This window comes from Schistocerca cancellata, unplaced genomic scaffold (assembly GCF_023864275.1).
Source record: "Schistocerca cancellata isolate TAMUIC-IGC-003103 unplaced genomic scaffold, iqSchCanc2.1 HiC_scaffold_1165, whole genome shotgun sequence".
In the NCBI taxonomy this organism is placed as follows: domain Eukaryota; kingdom Metazoa; phylum Arthropoda; class Insecta; order Orthoptera; family Acrididae; genus Schistocerca; species Schistocerca cancellata.
This window is the reverse complement of record NW_026047164.1, coordinates 1-15079: the sequence shown is the minus strand read 5'-3', so window position 1 is coordinate 15079 and position 15079 is coordinate 1. Positions and strand designations below refer to the sequence as shown.

The following is a 15079-nucleotide window of genomic DNA, read 5'->3' as shown; positions in this document are numbered from 1 at the left end:
CCTGTCCAACAGCGAGGGCAGATGTGTGGCAAGCTCTAAGCTATGCAGGCGCACCGTGGCCGAGCAGCTGGAGGAGAGATGCCTTCCTTGGCAGCTCCCTGCAGAGTGCGGAAGACCAGAGTGGCCGCGCCGCCGTTGTCAGTGGACGACACGCAGTTGCCGAGCCACGGAGAACACGTTGCTCTGCGATGTGTACCCGCGTCATATGACGAAAGACGAACAGTGGCCCTGTGGCGCAACGGATAACGCGTCTGACTACGGATCAGAAGATTCCAGGTTCGAATCCTGGCAGGGTCAGCATTTTGTTAGTTGCGGGCGCGTAGCTAGGCAGTGCATTCGAATGTTTCCACCTGCGTGGAGTGCAATGTCAATCCTGAGCATCTCGCAGCTGCATCTCGAGACGATCGTGGTAAATATCGCTTCGTGCAAGCGTCAGCGTAGCGTCAGTCGAGCAAAGTCGAGACAAGTCAAGCTGAGAGATGTTGCACAGTTAATTAAACGGTACGCGACGCTGACAACGCTTTTCCAAGTATCCCACGTCACGCAGCAGAGTGGCGCAGTGGAAGCGTGCTGGGCCCATAACCCAGAGGTCCGTGGATCGAAACCACGCTCTGCTAAAATTATTCCTTTTCTTGTGTGCTTCGAGCTCGATCATTAAGCCTGGGGTGCGCTGACCCAGCGTCAACAGCAAACCCTGTAAGTTCTGAAACGATGACGACGTCGTGTGGAGAATACGAGAAACACTTCCTAAGACGCAGAGTTTCTTACGATTCTGCAGCAACTACATTTCTCGATCACAACGTTAATGTCCTATCGGGCCACACGTGCAACTTTCGCGATATAAAAATCGCACCTCCCCGGCGGGGAATCGAACCCCGGTCTCCCGCGTGACAGGCGGGGATACTAACCACTATACTACCGAGGAATACGCAAACGACACGCACAACGCACGCACACTTATTCTTCTCAAGTAGGTGATTCATCTCAAATCTAGCGTCCCGATGCTTTCAGAGTCAGCTGCTACGAAATAAAAGTATGCCCCAGGTGAGGCTCGAACTCACAACCCCGGCATTGCTCACGGCTACTGCCTTATAAGTACCGTGCGCTAACCAATTGCGCCACTGGGGCTACAGCAGGGTGCTTTCAGTTAGCGGTATTTGCTTTGCTGCCAACCTGTTGTGGCTACAGACCCATCATACGACCGTCACCTGCGGCCATACTGCGACTTTAGCACCTGGCTACGGATGCTTCATACGATTCTTGTTTCATATGCTACACTTACAAGCATATCAACCGCTTGTCATCACCGAAAAATTGCAGAAAAACGCGCGCCTTGCCTTCTGCTACCTGTCCAACAGCGAGGGCAGATGTGTGGCAAGCTCTAAGCTATGCAGGCGCACCGTGGCCGAGCAGCTGGAGGAGAGATGCCTTCCTTGGCAGCTCCCTGCAGAGTGCGGAAGACCAGAGTGGCCGCGCCGCCGTTGTCAGTGGACGACACGCAGTTGCCGAGCCACGGAGAACACGTTGCTCTGCGATGTGTACCCGCGTCATATGACGAAAGACGAACAGTGGCCCTGTGGCGCAACGGATAACGCGTCTGACTACGGATCAGAAGATTCCAGGTTCGAATCCTGGCAGGGTCAGCATTTTGTTAGTTGCGGGCGCGTAGCTAGGCAGTGCATTCGAATGTTTCCACCTGCGTGGAGTGCAATGTCAATCCTGAGCATCTCGCAGCTGCATCTCGAGACGATCGTGGTAAATATCGCTTCGTGCAAGCGTCAGCGTAGCGTCAGTCGAGCAAAGTCGAGACAAGTCAAGCTGAGAGATGTTGCACAGTTAATTAAACGGTACGCGACGCTGACAACGCTTTTCCAAGTATCCCACGTCACGCAGCAGAGTGGCGCAGTGGAAGCGTGCTGGGCCCATAACCCAGAGGTCCGTGGATCGAAACCACGCTCTGCTAAAATTATTCCTTTTCTTGTGTGCTTCGAGCTCGATCATTAAGCCTGGGGTGCGCTGACCCAGCGTCAACAGCAAACCCTGTAAGTTCTGAAACGATGACGACGTCGTGTGGAGAATACGAGAAACACTTCCTAAGACGCAGAGTTTCTTACGATTCTGCAGCAACTACATTTCTCGATCACAACGTTAATGTCCTATCGGGCCACACGTGCAACTTTCGCGATATAAAAATCGCACCTCCCCGGCGGGGAATCGAACCCCGGTCTCCCGCGTGACAGGCGGGGATACTAACCACTATACTACCGAGGAATACGCAAACGACACGCACAACGCACGCACACTTATTCTTCTCAAGTAGGTGATTCATCTCAAATCTAGCGTCCCGATGCTTTCAGAGTCAGCTGCTACGAAATAAAAGTATGCCCCAGGTGAGGCTCGAACTCACAACCCCGGCATTGCTCACGGCTACTGCCTTATAAGTACCGTGCGCTAACCAATTGCGCCACTGGGGCTACAGCAGGGTGCTTTCAGTTAGCGGTATTTGCTGTGCTGCCAACCTGTTGTGGCTACAGACCCATCATACGACCGTCACCTGCGGCCATACTGCGACTTTAGCACCTGGCTACGGATGCTTCATACGATTCTTGTTTCATATGCTACACTTACAAGCATATCAACCGCTTGTCATCACCGAAAAATTGCAGAAAAACGCGCGCCTTGCCTTCTGCTACCTGTCCAACAGCGAGGGCAGATGTGTGGCAAGCTCTAAGCTATGCAGGCGCACCGTGGCCGAGCAGCTGGAGGAGAGATGCCTTCCTTGGCAGCTCCCTGCAGAGTGCGGAAGACCAGAGTGGCCGCGCCGCCGTTGTCAGTGGACGACACGCAGTTGCCGAGCCACGGAGAACACGTTGCTCTGCGATGTGTACCCGCGTCATATGACGAAAGACGAACAGTGGCCCTGTGGCGCAACGGATAACGCGTCTGACTACGGATCAGAAGATTCCAGGTTCGAATCTTGGCAGGGTCGGCATTTTGTTAGTTGCGGGCGCGTAGCTAGGCAGTGCATTCGAATGTTTCCACCTGCGTGGAGTGCAATGTCAATCCTGAGCATCTCGCAGCTGCATCTCGAGACGATCGTGGTAAATATCGCTTCGTGCAAGCGTCAGCGTAGCGTCAGTCGAGCAAAGTCGAGACAAGTCAAGCTGAGAGATGTTGCACAGTTAATTAAACGGTACGCGACGCTGACAACGCTTTTCCAAGTATCCCACGTCACGCAGCAGAGTGGCGCAGTGGAAGCGTGCTGGGCCCATAACCCAGAGGTCCGTGGATCGAAACCACGCTCTGCTAAAATTATTCCTTTTCTTGTGTGCTTCGAGCTCGATCATTAAGCCTGGGGTGCGCTGACCCAGCGTCAACAGCAAACCCTGTAAGTTCTGAAACGATGACGACGTCGTGTGGAGAATACGAGAAACACTTCCTAAGACGCAGAGTTTCTTACGATTCTGCAGCAACTACATTTCTCGATCACAACGTTAATGTCCTATCGGGCCACACGTGCAACTTTCGCGATATAAAAATCGCACCTCCCCGGCGGGGAATCGAACCCCGGTCTCCCGCGTGACAGGCGGGGATACTAACCACTATACTACCGAGGAATACGCAAACGACACGCACAACGCACGCACACTTATTCTTCTCAAGTAGGTGATTCATCTCAAATCTAGCGTCCCGATGCTTTCAGAGTCAGCTGCTACGAAATAAAAGTATGCCCCAGGTGAGGCTCGAACTCACAACCCCGGCATTGCTCACGGCTACTGCCTTATAAGTACCGTGCGCTAACCAATTGCGCCACTGGGGCTACAGCAGGGTGCTTTCAGTTAGCGGTATTTGCTTTGCTGCCAACCTGTTGTGGCTACAGACCCATCATACGACCGTCACCTGCGGCCATACTGCGACTTTAGCACCTGGCTACGGATGCTTCATACGATTCTTGTTTCATATGCTACACTTACAAGCATATCAACCGCTTGTCATCACCGAAAAATTGCAGAAAAACGCGCGCCTTGCCTTCTGCTACCTGTCCAACAGCGAGGGCAGATGTGTGGCAAGCTCTAAGCTATGCAGGCGCACCGTGGCCGAGCAGCTGGAGGAGAGATGCCTTCCTTGGCAGCTCCCTGCAGAGTGCGGAAGACCAGAGTGGCCGCGCCGCCGTTGTCAGTGGACGACACGCAGTTGCCGAGCCACGGAGAACACGTTGCTCTGCGATGTGTACCCGCGTCATATGACGAAAGACGAACAGTGGCCCTGTGGCGCAACGGATAACGCGTCTGACTACGGATCAGAAGATTCCAGGTTCGAATCCTGGCAGGGTCAGCATTTTGTTAGTTGCGGGCGCGTAGCTAGGCAGTGCATTCGAATGTTTCCACCTGCGTGGAGTGCAATGTCAATCCTGAGCATCTCGCAGCTGCATCTCGAGACGATCGTGGTAAATATCGCTTCGTGCAAGCGTCAGCGTAGCGTCAGTCGAGCAAAGTCGAGACAAGTCAAGCTGAGAGATGTTGCACAGTTAATTAAACGGTACGCGACGCTGACAACGCTTTTCCAAGTATCCCACGTCACGCAGCAGAGTGGCGCAGTGGAAGCGTGCTGGGCCCATAACCCAGAGGTCCGTGGATCGAAACCACGCTCTGCTAAAATTATTCCTTTTCTTGTGTGCTTCGAGCTCGATCATTAAGCCTGGGGTGCGCTGACCCAGCGTCAACAGCAAACCCTGTAAGTTCTGAAACGATGACGACGTCGTGTGGAGAATACGAGAAACACTTCCTAAGACGCAGAGTTTCTTACGATTCTGCAGCAACTACATTTCTCGATCACAACGTTAATGTCCTATCGGGCCACACGTGCAACTTTCGCGATATAAAAATCGCACCTCCCCGGCGGGGAATCGAACCCCGGTCTCCCGCGTGACAGGCGGGGATACTAACCACTATACTACCGAGGAATACGCAAACGACACGCACAACGCACGCACACTTATTCTTCTCAAGTAGGTGATTCATCTCAAATCTAGCGTCCCGATGCTTTCAGAGTCAGCTGCTACGAAATAAAAGTATGCCCCAGGTGAGGCTCGAACTCACAACCCCGGCATTGCTCACGGCTACTGCCTTATAAGTACCGTGCGCTAACCAATTGCGCCACTGGGGCTACAGCAGGGTGCTTTCAGTTAGCGGTATTTGCTTTGCTGCCAACCTGTTGTGGCTACAGACCCATCATACGACCGTCACCTGCGGCCATACTGCGACTTTAGCACCTGGCTACGGATGCTTCATACGATTCTTGTTTCATATGCTACACTTACAAGCATATCAACCGCTTGTCATCACCGAAAAATTGCAGAAAAACGCGCGCCTTGCCTTCTGCTACCTGTCCAACAGCGAGGGCAGATGTGTGGCAAGCTCTAAGCTATGCAGGCGCACCGTGGCCGAGCAGCTGGAGGAGAGATGCCTTCCTTGGCAGCTCCCTGCAGAGTGCGGAAGACCAGAGTGGCCGCGCCGCCGTTGTCAGTGGACGACACGCAGTTGCCGAGCCACGGAGAACACGTTGCTCTGCGATGTGTACCCGCGTCATATGACGAAAGACGAACAGTGGCCCTGTGGCGCAACGGATAACGCGTCTGGCTACGGATCAGAAGATTCCAGGTTCGAATCCTGGCAGGGTCGGCATTTTGTTAGTTGCGGGCGCGTAGCTAGGCAGTGCATTCGAATGTTTCCACCTGCGTGGAGTGCAATGTCAATCCTGAGCATCTCGCAGCTGCATCTCGAGACGATCGTGGTAAATATCGCTTCGTGCAAGCGTCAGCGTAGCGTCAGTCGAGCAAAGTCGAGACAAGTCAAGCTGAGAGATGTTGCACAGTTAATTAAACGGTACGCGACGCTGACAACGCTTTTCCAAGTATCCCACGTCACGCAGCAGAGTGGCGCAGTGGAAGCGTGCTGGGCCCATAACCCAGAGGTCCGTGGATCGAAACCACGCTCTGCTAAAATTATTCCTTTTCTTGTGTGCTTCGAGCTCGATCATTAAGCCTGGGGTGCGCTGACCCAGCGTCAACAGCAAACCCTGTAAGTTCTGAAACGATGACGACGTCGTGTGGAGAATACGAGAAACACTTCCTAAGACGCAGAGTTTCTTACGATTCTGCAGCAACTACATTTCTCGATCACAACGTTAATGTCCTATCGGGCCACACGTGCAACTTTCGCGATATAAAAATCGCACCTCCCCGGCGGGGAATCGAACCCCGGTCTCCCGCGTGAAAGGCGGGGATACTAACCACTATACTACCGAGGAATACGCAAACGACACGCACAACGCACGCACACTTATTCTTCTCAAGTAGGTGATTCATCTCAAATCTAGCGTCCCGATGCTTTCAGAGTCAGCTGCTACGAAATAAAAGTATGCCCCAGGTGAGGCTCGAACTCACAACCCCGGCATTGCTCACGGCTACTGCCTTATAAGTACCGTGCGCTAACCAATTGCGCCACTGGGGCTACAGCAGGGTGCTTTCAGTTAGCGGTATTTGCTTTGCTGCCAACCTGTTGTGGCTACAGACCCATCATACGACCGTCACCTGCGGCCATACTGCGACTTTAGCACCTGGCTACGGATGCTTCATACGATTCTTGTTTCATATGCTACACTTACAAGCATATCAACCGCTTGTCATCACCGAAAAATTGCAGAAAAACGCGCGCCTTGCCTTCTGCTACCTGTCCAACAGCGAGGGCAGATGTGTGGCAAGCTCTAAGCTATGCAGGCGCACCGTGGCCGAGCAGCTGGAGGAGAGATGCCTTCCTTGGCAGCTCCCTGCAGAGTGCGGAAGACCAGAGTGGCCGCGCCGCCGTTGTCAGTGGACGACACGCAGTTGCCGAGCCACGGAGAACACGTTGCTCTGCGATGTGTACCCGCGTCATATGACGAAAGACGAACAGTGGCCCTGTGGCGCAACGGATAACGCGTCTGACTACGGATCAGAAGATTCCAGGTTCGAATCTTGGCAGGGTCGGCATTTTGTTAGTTGCGGGCGCGTAGCTAGGCAGTGCATTCGAATGTTTCCACCTGCGTGGAGTGCAATGTCAATCCTGAGCATCTCGCAGCTGCATCTCGAGACGATCGTGGTAAATATCGCTTCGTGCAAGCGTCAGCGTAGCGTCAGTCGAGACAAGTCAAGCTGAGAGATGTTGCACAGTTAATTAAACGGTACGCGACGCTGACAACGCTTTTCCAAGTATCCCACGTCACGCAGCAGAGTGGCGCAGTGGAAGCGTGCTGGGCCCATAACCCAGAGGTCCGTGGATCGAAACCACGCTCTGCTAAAATTATTCCTTTTCTTGTGTGCTTCGAGCTCGATCATTAAGCCTGGGGTGCGCTGACCCAGCGTCAACAGCAAACCCTGTAAGTTCTGAAACGATGACGACGTCGTGTGGAGAATACGAGAAACACTTCCTAAGACGCAGAGTTTCTTACGATTCTGCAGCAACTACATTTCTCGATCACAACGTTAATGTCCTATCGGGCCACACGTGCAACTTTCGCGATATAAAAATCGCACCTCCCCGGCGGGGAATCGAACCCCGGTCTCCCGCGTGACAGGCGGGGATACTAACCACTATACTACCGAGGAATACGCAAACGACACGCACAACGCACGCACACTTATTCTTCTCAAGTAGGTGATTCATCTCAAATCTAGCGTCCCGATGCTTTCAGAGTCAGCTGCTACGAAATAAAAGTATGCCCCAGGGGAGGCTCGAACTCACAACCCCGGCATTGCTCACGGCTACTGCCTTATAAGTACCGTGCGCTAACCAATTGCGCCACTGGGGCTACAGCAGGGTGCTTTCAGTTAGCGGTATTTGCTTTGCTGCCAACCTGTTGTGGCTACAGACCCATCATACGACCGTCACCTGCGGCCATACTGCGACTTTAGCACCTGGCTACGGATGCTTCATACGATTCTTGTTTCATATGCTACACTTACAAGCATATCAACCGCTTGTCATCACCGAAAAATTGCAGAAAAACGCGCGCCTTGCCTTCTGCTACCTGTCCAACAGCGAGGGCAGATGTGTGGCAAGCTCTAAGCTATGCAGGCGCACCGTGGCCGAGCAGCTGGAGGAGAGATGCCTTCCTTGGCAGCTCCCTGCAGAGTGCGGAAGACCAGAGTGGCCGCGCCGCCGTTGTCAGTGGACGACACGCAGTTGCCGAGCCACGGAGAACACGTTGCTCTGCGATGTGTACCCGCGTCATATGACGAAAGACGAACAGTGGCCCTGTGGCGCAACGGATAACGCGTCTGACTACGGATCAGAAGATTCCAGGTTCGAATCTTGGCAGGGTCGGCATTTTGTTAGTTGCGGGCGCGTAGCTAGGCAGTGCATTCGAATGTTTCCACCTGCGTGGAGTGCAATGTCAATCCTGAGCATCTCGCAGCTGCATCTCGAGACGATCGTGGTAAATATCGCTTCGTGCAAGCGTCAGCGTAGCGTCAGTCGAGACAAGTCAAGCTGAGAGATGTTGCACAGTTAATTAAACGGTACGCGACGCTGACAACGCTTTTCCAAGTATCCCACGTCACGCAGCAGAGTGGCGCAGTGGAAGCGTGCTGGGCCCATAACCCAGAGGTCCGTGGATCGAAACCACGCTCTGCTAAAATTATTCCTTTTCTTGTGTGCTTCGAGCTCGATCATTAAGCCTGGGGTGCGCTGACCCAGCGTCAACAGCAAACCCTGTAAGTTCTGAAACGATGACGACGTCGTGTGGAGAATACGAGAAACACTTCCTAAGACGCAGAGTTTCTTACGATTCTGCAGCAACTACATTTCTCGATCACAACGTTAATGTCCTATCGGGCCACACGTGCAACTTTCGCGATATAAAAATCGCACCTCCCCGGCGGGGAATCGAACCCCGGTCTCCCGCGTGACAGGCGGGGATACTAACCACTATACTACCGAGGAATACGCAAACGACACGCACAACGCACGCACACTTATTCTTCTCAAGTAGGTGATTCATCTCAAATCTAGCGTCCCGATGCTTTCAGAGTCAGCTGCTACGAAATAAAAGTATGCCCCAGGTGAGGCTCGAACTCACAACCCCGGCATTGCTCACGGCTACTGCCTTATAAGTACCGTGCGCTAACCAATTGCGCCACTGGGGCTACAGCAGGGTGCTTTCAGTTAGCGGTATTTGCTTTGCTGCCAACCTGTTGTGGCTACAGACCCATCATACGACCGTCACCTGCGGCCATACTGCGACTTTAGCACCTGGCTACGGATGCTTCATACGATTCTTGTTTCATATGCTACACTTACAAGCATATCAACCGCTTGTCATCACCGAAAAATTGCAGAAAAACGCGCGCCTTGCCTTCTGCTACCTGTCCAACAGCGAGGGCAGATGTGTGGCAAGCTCTAAGCTATGCAGGCGCACCGTGGCCGAGCAGCTGGAGGAGAGATGCCTTCCTTGGCAGCTCCCTGCAGAGTGCGGAAGACCAGAGTGGCCGCGCCGCCGTTGTCAGTGGACGACACGCAGTTGCCGAGCCACGGAGAACACGTTGCTCTGCGATGTGTACCCGCGTCATATGACGAAAGACGAACAGTGGCCCTGTGGCGCAACGGATAACGCGTCTGACTACGGATCAGAAGATTCCAGGTTCGAATCTTGGCAGGGTCGGCATTTTGTTAGTTGCGGGCGCGTAGCTAGGCAGTGCATTCGAATGTTTCCACCTGCGTGGAGTGCAATGTCAATCCTGAGCATCTCGCAGCTGCATCTCGAGACGATCGTGGTAAATATCGCTTCGTGCAAGCGTCAGCGTAGCGTCAGTCGAGACAAGTCAAGCTGAGAGATGTTGCACAGTTAATTAAACGGTACGCGACGCTGACAACGCTTTTCCAAGTATCCCACGTCACGCAGCAGAGTGGCGCAGTGGAAGCGTGCTGGGCCCATAACCCAGAGGTCCGTGGATCGAAACCACGCTCTGCTAAAATTATTCCTTTTCTTGTGTGCTTCGAGCTCGATCATTAAGCCTGGGGTGCGCTGACCCAGCGTCAACAGCAAACCCTGTAAGTTCTGAAACGATGACGACGTCGTGTGGAGAATACGAGAAACACTTCCTAAGACGCAGAGTTTCTTACGATTCTGCAGCAACTACATTTCTCGATCACAACGTTAATGTCCTATCGGGCCACACGTGCAACTTTCGCGATATAAAAATCGCACCTCCCCGGCGGGGAATCGAACCCCGGTCTCCCGCGTGACAGGCGGGGATACTAACCACTATACTACCGAGGAATACGCAAACGACACGCACAACGCACGCACACTTATTCTTCTCAAGTAGGTGATTCATCTCAAATCTAGCGTCCCGATGCTTTCAGAGTCAGCTGCTACGAAATAAAAGTATGCCCCAGGTGAGGCTCGAACTCACAACCCCGGCATTGCTCACGGCTACTGCCTTATAAGTACCGTGCGCTAACCAATTGCGCCACTGGGGCTACAGCAGGGTGCTTTCAGTTAGCGGTATTTGCTTTGCTGCCAACCTGTTGTGGCTACAGACCCATCATACGACCGTCACCTGCGGCCATACTGCGACTTTAGCACCTGGCTACGGATGCTTCATACGATTCTTGTTTCATATGCTACACTTACAAGCATATCAACCGCTTGTCATCACCGAAAAATTGCAGAAAAACGCGCGCCTTGCCTTCTGCTACCTGTCCAACAGCGAGGGCAGATGTGTGGCAAGCTCTAAGCTATGCAGGCGCACCGTGGCCGAGCAGCTGGAGGAGAGATGCCTTCCTTGGCAGCTCCCTGCAGAGTGCGGAAGACCAGAGTGGCCGCGCCGCCGTTGTCAGTGGACGACACGCAGTTGCCGAGCCACGGAGAACACGTTGCTCTGCGATGTGTACCCGCGTCATATGACGAAAGACGAACAGTGGCCCTGTGGCGCAACGGATAACGCGTCTGACTACGGATCAGAAGATTCCAGGTTCGAATCCTGGCAGGGTCGGCATTTTGTTAGTTGCGGGCGCGTAGCTAGGCAGTGCATTCGAATGTTTCCACCTGCGTGGAGTGCAATGTCAATCCTGAGCATCTCGCAGCTGCATCTCGAGACGATCGTGGTAAATATCGCTTCGTGCAAGCGTCAGCGTAGCGTCAGTCGAGCAAAGTCGAGACAAGTCAAGCTGAGAGATGTTGCACAGTTAATTAAACGGTACGCGACGCTGACAACGCTTTTCCAAGTATCCCACGTCACGCAGCAGAGTGGCGCAGTGGAAGCGTGCTGGGCCCATAACCCAGAGGTCCGTGGATCGAAACCACGCTCTGCTAAAATTATTCCTTTTCTTGTGTGCTTCGAGCTCGATCATTAAGCCTGGGGTGCGCTGACCCAGCGTCAACAGCAAACCCTGTAAGTTCTGAAACGATGACGACGTCGTGTGGAGAATACGAGAAACACTTCCTAAGACGCAGAGTTTCTTACGATTCTGCAGCAACTACATTTCTCGATCACAACGTTAATGTCCTATCGGGCCACACGTGCAACTTTCGCGATATAAAAATCGCACCTCCCCGGCGGGGAATCGAACCCCGGTCTCCCGCGTGACAGGCGGGGATACTAACCACTATACTACCGAGGAATACGCAAACGACACGCACAACGCACGCACACTTATTCTTCTCAAGTAGGTGATTCATCTCAAATCTAGCGTCCCGATGCTTTCAGAGTCAGCTGCTACGAAATAAAAGTATGCCCCAGGTGAGGCTCGAACTCACAACCCCGGCATTGCTCACGGCTACTGCCTTATAAGTACCGTGCGCTAACCAATTGCGCCACTGGGGCTACAGCAGGGTGCTTTCAGTTAGCGGTATTTGCTGTGCTGCCAACCTGTTGTGGCTACAGACCCATCATACGACCGTCACCTGCGGCCATACTGCGACTTTAGCACCTGGCTACGGATGCTTCATACGATTCTTGTTTCATATGCTACACTTACAAGCATATCAACCGCTTGTCATCACCGAAAAATTGCAGAAAAACGCGCGCCTTGCCTTCTGCTACCTGTCCAACAGCGAGGGCAGATGTGTGGCAAGCTCTAAGCTATGCAGGCGCACCGTGGCCGAGCAGCTGGAGGAGAGATGCCTTCCTTGGCAGCTCCCTGCAGAGTGCGGAAGACCAGAGTGGCCGCGCCGCCGTTGTCAGTGGACGACACGCAGTTGCCGAGCCACGGAGAACACGTTGCTCTGCGATGTGTACCCGCGTCATATGACGAAAGACGAACAGTGGCCCTGTGGCGCAACGGATAACGCGTCTGACTACGGATCAGAAGATTCCAGGTTCGAATCTTGGCAGGGTCGGCATTTTGTTAGTTGCGGGCGCGTAGCTAGGCAGTGCATTCGAATGTTTCCACCTGCGTGGAGTGCAATGTCAATCCTGAGCATCTCGCAGCTGCATCTCGAGACGATCGTGGTAAATATCGCTTCGTGCAAGCGTCAGCGTAGCGTCAGTCGAGCAAAGTCGAGACAAGTCAAGCTGAGAGATGTTGCACAGTTAATTAAACGGTACGCGACGCTGACAACGCTTTTCCAAGTATCCCACGTCACGCAGCAGAGTGGCGCAGTGGAAGCGTGCTGGGCCCATAACCCAGAGGTCCGTGGATCGAAACCACGCTCTGCTAAAATTATTCCTTTTCTTGTGTGCTTCGAGCTCGATCATTAAGCCTGGGGTGCGCTGACCCAGCGTCAACAGCAAACCCTGTAAGTTCTGAAACGATGACGACGTCGTGTGGAGAATACGAGAAACACTTCCTAAGACGCAGAGTTTCTTACGATTCTGCAGCAACTACATTTCTCGATCACAACGTTAATGTCCTATCGGGCCACACGTGCAACTTTCGCGATATAAAAATCGCACCTCCCCGGCGGGGAATCGAACCCCGGTCTCCCGCGTGACAGGCGGGGATACTAACCACTATACTACCGAGGAATACGCAAACGACACGCACAACGCACGCACACTTATTCTTCTCAAGTAGGTGATTCATCTCAAATCTAGCGTCCCGATGCTTTCAGAGTCAGCTGCTACGAAATAAAAGTATGCCCCAGGTGAGGCTCGAACTCACAACCCCGGCATTGCTCACGGCTACTGCCTTATAAGTACCGTGCGCTAACCAATTGCGCCACTGGGGCTACAGCAGGGTGCTTTCAGTTAGCGGTATTTGCTTTGCTGCCAACCTGTTGTGGCTACAGACCCATCATACGACCGTCACCTGCGGCCATACTGCGACTTTAGCACCTGGCTACGGATGCTTCATACGATTCTTGTTTCATATGCTACACTTACAAGCATATCAACCGCTTGTCATCACCGAAAAATTGCAGAAAAACGCGCGCCTTGCCTTCTGCTACCTGTCCAACAGCGAGGGCAGATGTGTGGCAAGCTCTAAGCTATGCAGGCGCACCGTGGCCGAGCAGCTGGAGGAGAGATGCCTTCCTTGGCAGCTCCCTGCAGAGTGCGGAAGACCAGAGTGGCCGCGCCGCCGTTGTCAGTGGACGACACGCAGTTGCCGAGCCACGGAGAACACGTTGCTCTGCGATGTGTACCCGCGTCATATGACGAAAGACGAACAGTGGCCCTGTGGCGCAACGGATAACGCGTCTGACTACGGATCAGAAGATTCCAGGTTCGAATCCTGGCAGGGTCGGCATTTTGTTAGTTGCGGGCGCGTAGCTAGGCAGTGCATTCGAATGTTTCCACCTGCGTGGAGTGCAATGTCAATCCTGAGCATCTCGCAGCTGCATCTCGAGACGATCGTGGTAAATATCGCTTCGTGCAAGCGTCAGCGTAGCGTCAGTCGAGCAAAGTCGAGACAAGTCAAGCTGAGAGATGTTGCACAGTTAATTAAACGGTACGCGACGCTGACAACGCTTTTCCAAGTATCCCACGTCACGCAGCAGAGTGGCGCAGTGGAAGCGTGCTGGGCCCATAACCCAGAGGTCCGTGGATCGAAACCACGCTCTGCTAAAATTATTCCTTTTCTTGTGTGCTTCGAGCTCGATCATTAAGCCTGGGGTGCGCTGACCCAGCGTCAACAGCAAACCCTGTAAGTTCTGAAACGATGACGACGTCGTGTGGAGAATACGAGAAACACTTCCTAAGACGCAGAGTTTCTTGCGATTCTGCAGCAACTACATTTCTCGATCACAACGTTAATGTCCTATCGGGCCACACGTGCAACTTTCGCGATATAAAAATCGCACCTCCCCGGCGGGGAATCGAACCCCGGTCTCCCGCGTGACAGGCGGGGATACTAACCACTATACTACCGAGGAATACGCAAACGACACGCACAACGCACGCACACTTATTCTTCTCAAGTAGGTGATTCATCTCAAATCTAGCGTCCCGATGCTTTCAGAGTCAGCTGCTACGAAATAAAAGTATGCCCCAGGTGAGGCTCGAACTCACAACCCCGGCATTGCTCACGGCTACTGCCTTATAAGTACCGTGCGCTAACCAATTGCGCCACTGGGGCTACAGCAGGGTGCTTTCAGTTAGCGGTATTTGCTTTGCTGCCAACCTGTTGTGGCTACAGACCCATCATACGACCGTCACCTGCGGCCATACTGCGACTTTAGCACCTGGCTACGGATGCTTCATACGATTCTTGTTTCATATGCTACACTTACAAGCATATCAACCGCTTGTCATCACCGAAAAATTGCAGAAAAACGCGCGCCTTGCCTTCTGCTACCTGTCCAACAGCGAGGGCAGATGTGTGGCAAGCTCTAAGCTATGCAGGCGCACCGTGGCCGAGCAGCTGGAGGAGAGATGCCTTCCTTGGCAGCTCCCTGCAGAGTGCGGAAGACCAGAGTGGCCGCGCCGCCGTTGTCAGTGGACGACACGCAGTTGCCGAGCCACGGAGAACACGTTGCTCTGCGATGTGTACCCGCGTCATATGACGAAAGACGAACAGTGGCCCTGTGGCGCAACGGATAACGCGTCTGACTACGGATCAGAAGATTCCAGGTTCGAATCCTGGCAGGGTCGGCATTT

At 53.4% G+C, this 15079-nt stretch overlaps 45 non-coding genes across 45 annotated transcripts; 23 read left to right on the top strand and 22 right to left on the bottom strand.

Moving 5' to 3' along the window:
- The first annotated feature begins 224 nt into the window (after window positions 1-224).
- On the top strand, window positions 225-297 carry Trnar-acg (transfer RNA arginine (anticodon ACG)). The gene has a single exon. It is a non-coding gene; the product is annotated as a tRNA-Arg (tRNA).
- Window positions 298-545: 248 nt separating this feature from the next.
- On the top strand, window positions 546-617 carry Trnam-cau (transfer RNA methionine (anticodon CAU)). Its single transcript has one exon. It is a non-coding gene; the product is annotated as a tRNA-Met (tRNA).
- Window positions 618-853: 236 nt separating this feature from the next.
- Window positions 854-925, bottom strand: Trnad-guc (transfer RNA aspartic acid (anticodon GUC)). The gene has a single exon. It is a non-coding gene; the product is annotated as a tRNA-Asp (tRNA).
- Window positions 926-1036: 111 nt separating this feature from the next.
- Window positions 1037-1128, bottom strand: Trnai-uau (transfer RNA isoleucine (anticodon UAU)). Its single transcript is given in 2 exon segments — window positions 1037-1072; window positions 1091-1128. It is a non-coding gene; the product is annotated as a tRNA-Ile (tRNA).
- Window positions 1129-1570: 442 nt separating this feature from the next.
- On the top strand, window positions 1571-1643 carry Trnar-acg (transfer RNA arginine (anticodon ACG)). The gene has a single exon. It is a non-coding gene; the product is annotated as a tRNA-Arg (tRNA).
- Window positions 1644-1891: 248 nt separating this feature from the next.
- Window positions 1892-1963, top strand: Trnam-cau (transfer RNA methionine (anticodon CAU)). Its single transcript has one exon. It is a non-coding gene; the product is annotated as a tRNA-Met (tRNA).
- Window positions 1964-2199: 236 nt separating this feature from the next.
- Trnad-guc (transfer RNA aspartic acid (anticodon GUC)) lies at window positions 2200-2271 on the bottom strand. Its single transcript has one exon. It is a non-coding gene; the product is annotated as a tRNA-Asp (tRNA).
- A 111-nt stretch (window positions 2272-2382) lies between these two features.
- Trnai-uau (transfer RNA isoleucine (anticodon UAU)) lies at window positions 2383-2474 on the bottom strand. The gene is given in 2 exon segments: window positions 2383-2418; window positions 2437-2474. It is a non-coding gene; the product is annotated as a tRNA-Ile (tRNA).
- A 442-nt stretch (window positions 2475-2916) lies between these two features.
- Trnar-acg (transfer RNA arginine (anticodon ACG)) lies at window positions 2917-2989 on the top strand. The gene has a single exon. It is a non-coding gene; the product is annotated as a tRNA-Arg (tRNA).
- Window positions 2990-3237: 248 nt separating this feature from the next.
- Window positions 3238-3309, top strand: Trnam-cau (transfer RNA methionine (anticodon CAU)). The gene has a single exon. It is a non-coding gene; the product is annotated as a tRNA-Met (tRNA).
- Window positions 3310-3545: 236 nt separating this feature from the next.
- Window positions 3546-3617, bottom strand: Trnad-guc (transfer RNA aspartic acid (anticodon GUC)). Its single transcript has one exon. It is a non-coding gene; the product is annotated as a tRNA-Asp (tRNA).
- A 111-nt stretch (window positions 3618-3728) lies between these two features.
- Trnai-uau (transfer RNA isoleucine (anticodon UAU)) lies at window positions 3729-3820 on the bottom strand. The gene is given in 2 exon segments: window positions 3729-3764; window positions 3783-3820. It is a non-coding gene; the product is annotated as a tRNA-Ile (tRNA).
- A 442-nt stretch (window positions 3821-4262) lies between these two features.
- Trnar-acg (transfer RNA arginine (anticodon ACG)) lies at window positions 4263-4335 on the top strand. Its single transcript has one exon. It is a non-coding gene; the product is annotated as a tRNA-Arg (tRNA).
- Window positions 4336-4583: 248 nt separating this feature from the next.
- On the top strand, window positions 4584-4655 carry Trnam-cau (transfer RNA methionine (anticodon CAU)). The gene has a single exon. It is a non-coding gene; the product is annotated as a tRNA-Met (tRNA).
- Window positions 4656-4891: 236 nt separating this feature from the next.
- On the bottom strand, window positions 4892-4963 carry Trnad-guc (transfer RNA aspartic acid (anticodon GUC)). The gene has a single exon. It is a non-coding gene; the product is annotated as a tRNA-Asp (tRNA).
- Window positions 4964-5074: 111 nt separating this feature from the next.
- Window positions 5075-5166, bottom strand: Trnai-uau (transfer RNA isoleucine (anticodon UAU)). Its single transcript is given in 2 exon segments — window positions 5075-5110; window positions 5129-5166. It is a non-coding gene; the product is annotated as a tRNA-Ile (tRNA).
- Window positions 5167-5608: 442 nt separating this feature from the next.
- Window positions 5609-5681, top strand: Trnar-acg (transfer RNA arginine (anticodon ACG)). The gene has a single exon. It is a non-coding gene; the product is annotated as a tRNA-Arg (tRNA).
- Window positions 5682-5929: 248 nt separating this feature from the next.
- Trnam-cau (transfer RNA methionine (anticodon CAU)) lies at window positions 5930-6001 on the top strand. Its single transcript has one exon. It is a non-coding gene; the product is annotated as a tRNA-Met (tRNA).
- A 236-nt stretch (window positions 6002-6237) lies between these two features.
- Trnae-uuc (transfer RNA glutamic acid (anticodon UUC)) lies at window positions 6238-6309 on the bottom strand. Its single transcript has one exon. It is a non-coding gene; the product is annotated as a tRNA-Glu (tRNA).
- Window positions 6310-6420: 111 nt separating this feature from the next.
- Window positions 6421-6512, bottom strand: Trnai-uau (transfer RNA isoleucine (anticodon UAU)). The gene is given in 2 exon segments: window positions 6421-6456; window positions 6475-6512. It is a non-coding gene; the product is annotated as a tRNA-Ile (tRNA).
- A 442-nt stretch (window positions 6513-6954) lies between these two features.
- Window positions 6955-7027, top strand: Trnar-acg (transfer RNA arginine (anticodon ACG)). Its single transcript has one exon. It is a non-coding gene; the product is annotated as a tRNA-Arg (tRNA).
- Window positions 7028-7265: 238 nt separating this feature from the next.
- Trnam-cau (transfer RNA methionine (anticodon CAU)) lies at window positions 7266-7337 on the top strand. The gene has a single exon. It is a non-coding gene; the product is annotated as a tRNA-Met (tRNA).
- A 236-nt stretch (window positions 7338-7573) lies between these two features.
- On the bottom strand, window positions 7574-7645 carry Trnad-guc (transfer RNA aspartic acid (anticodon GUC)). The gene has a single exon. It is a non-coding gene; the product is annotated as a tRNA-Asp (tRNA).
- Window positions 7646-7756: 111 nt separating this feature from the next.
- On the bottom strand, window positions 7757-7848 carry Trnai-uau (transfer RNA isoleucine (anticodon UAU)). Its single transcript is given in 2 exon segments — window positions 7757-7792; window positions 7811-7848. It is a non-coding gene; the product is annotated as a tRNA-Ile (tRNA).
- A 442-nt stretch (window positions 7849-8290) lies between these two features.
- Window positions 8291-8363, top strand: Trnar-acg (transfer RNA arginine (anticodon ACG)). The gene has a single exon. It is a non-coding gene; the product is annotated as a tRNA-Arg (tRNA).
- Window positions 8364-8601: 238 nt separating this feature from the next.
- Trnam-cau (transfer RNA methionine (anticodon CAU)) lies at window positions 8602-8673 on the top strand. The gene has a single exon. It is a non-coding gene; the product is annotated as a tRNA-Met (tRNA).
- Window positions 8674-8909: 236 nt separating this feature from the next.
- Window positions 8910-8981, bottom strand: Trnad-guc (transfer RNA aspartic acid (anticodon GUC)). Its single transcript has one exon. It is a non-coding gene; the product is annotated as a tRNA-Asp (tRNA).
- Window positions 8982-9092: 111 nt separating this feature from the next.
- Window positions 9093-9184, bottom strand: Trnai-uau (transfer RNA isoleucine (anticodon UAU)). Its single transcript is given in 2 exon segments — window positions 9093-9128; window positions 9147-9184. It is a non-coding gene; the product is annotated as a tRNA-Ile (tRNA).
- A 442-nt stretch (window positions 9185-9626) lies between these two features.
- Window positions 9627-9699, top strand: Trnar-acg (transfer RNA arginine (anticodon ACG)). The gene has a single exon. It is a non-coding gene; the product is annotated as a tRNA-Arg (tRNA).
- Window positions 9700-9937: 238 nt separating this feature from the next.
- On the top strand, window positions 9938-10009 carry Trnam-cau (transfer RNA methionine (anticodon CAU)). The gene has a single exon. It is a non-coding gene; the product is annotated as a tRNA-Met (tRNA).
- Window positions 10010-10245: 236 nt separating this feature from the next.
- Trnad-guc (transfer RNA aspartic acid (anticodon GUC)) lies at window positions 10246-10317 on the bottom strand. The gene has a single exon. It is a non-coding gene; the product is annotated as a tRNA-Asp (tRNA).
- A 111-nt stretch (window positions 10318-10428) lies between these two features.
- On the bottom strand, window positions 10429-10520 carry Trnai-uau (transfer RNA isoleucine (anticodon UAU)). Its single transcript is given in 2 exon segments — window positions 10429-10464; window positions 10483-10520. It is a non-coding gene; the product is annotated as a tRNA-Ile (tRNA).
- A 442-nt stretch (window positions 10521-10962) lies between these two features.
- On the top strand, window positions 10963-11035 carry Trnar-acg (transfer RNA arginine (anticodon ACG)). The gene has a single exon. It is a non-coding gene; the product is annotated as a tRNA-Arg (tRNA).
- A 248-nt stretch (window positions 11036-11283) lies between these two features.
- On the top strand, window positions 11284-11355 carry Trnam-cau (transfer RNA methionine (anticodon CAU)). Its single transcript has one exon. It is a non-coding gene; the product is annotated as a tRNA-Met (tRNA).
- A 236-nt stretch (window positions 11356-11591) lies between these two features.
- Trnad-guc (transfer RNA aspartic acid (anticodon GUC)) lies at window positions 11592-11663 on the bottom strand. The gene has a single exon. It is a non-coding gene; the product is annotated as a tRNA-Asp (tRNA).
- Window positions 11664-11774: 111 nt separating this feature from the next.
- Window positions 11775-11866, bottom strand: Trnai-uau (transfer RNA isoleucine (anticodon UAU)). Its single transcript is given in 2 exon segments — window positions 11775-11810; window positions 11829-11866. It is a non-coding gene; the product is annotated as a tRNA-Ile (tRNA).
- A 442-nt stretch (window positions 11867-12308) lies between these two features.
- On the top strand, window positions 12309-12381 carry Trnar-acg (transfer RNA arginine (anticodon ACG)). The gene has a single exon. It is a non-coding gene; the product is annotated as a tRNA-Arg (tRNA).
- A 248-nt stretch (window positions 12382-12629) lies between these two features.
- Trnam-cau (transfer RNA methionine (anticodon CAU)) lies at window positions 12630-12701 on the top strand. Its single transcript has one exon. It is a non-coding gene; the product is annotated as a tRNA-Met (tRNA).
- Window positions 12702-12937: 236 nt separating this feature from the next.
- On the bottom strand, window positions 12938-13009 carry Trnad-guc (transfer RNA aspartic acid (anticodon GUC)). Its single transcript has one exon. It is a non-coding gene; the product is annotated as a tRNA-Asp (tRNA).
- A 111-nt stretch (window positions 13010-13120) lies between these two features.
- Window positions 13121-13212, bottom strand: Trnai-uau (transfer RNA isoleucine (anticodon UAU)). The gene is given in 2 exon segments: window positions 13121-13156; window positions 13175-13212. It is a non-coding gene; the product is annotated as a tRNA-Ile (tRNA).
- Window positions 13213-13654: 442 nt separating this feature from the next.
- Window positions 13655-13727, top strand: Trnar-acg (transfer RNA arginine (anticodon ACG)). Its single transcript has one exon. It is a non-coding gene; the product is annotated as a tRNA-Arg (tRNA).
- Window positions 13728-13975: 248 nt separating this feature from the next.
- Window positions 13976-14047, top strand: Trnam-cau (transfer RNA methionine (anticodon CAU)). The gene has a single exon. It is a non-coding gene; the product is annotated as a tRNA-Met (tRNA).
- Window positions 14048-14283: 236 nt separating this feature from the next.
- Window positions 14284-14355, bottom strand: Trnad-guc (transfer RNA aspartic acid (anticodon GUC)). The gene has a single exon. It is a non-coding gene; the product is annotated as a tRNA-Asp (tRNA).
- A 111-nt stretch (window positions 14356-14466) lies between these two features.
- Trnai-uau (transfer RNA isoleucine (anticodon UAU)) lies at window positions 14467-14558 on the bottom strand. Its single transcript is given in 2 exon segments — window positions 14467-14502; window positions 14521-14558. It is a non-coding gene; the product is annotated as a tRNA-Ile (tRNA).
- Window positions 14559-15000: 442 nt separating this feature from the next.
- On the top strand, window positions 15001-15073 carry Trnar-acg (transfer RNA arginine (anticodon ACG)). Its single transcript has one exon. It is a non-coding gene; the product is annotated as a tRNA-Arg (tRNA).
- Window positions 15074-15079: the final 6 nt, after the last annotated feature.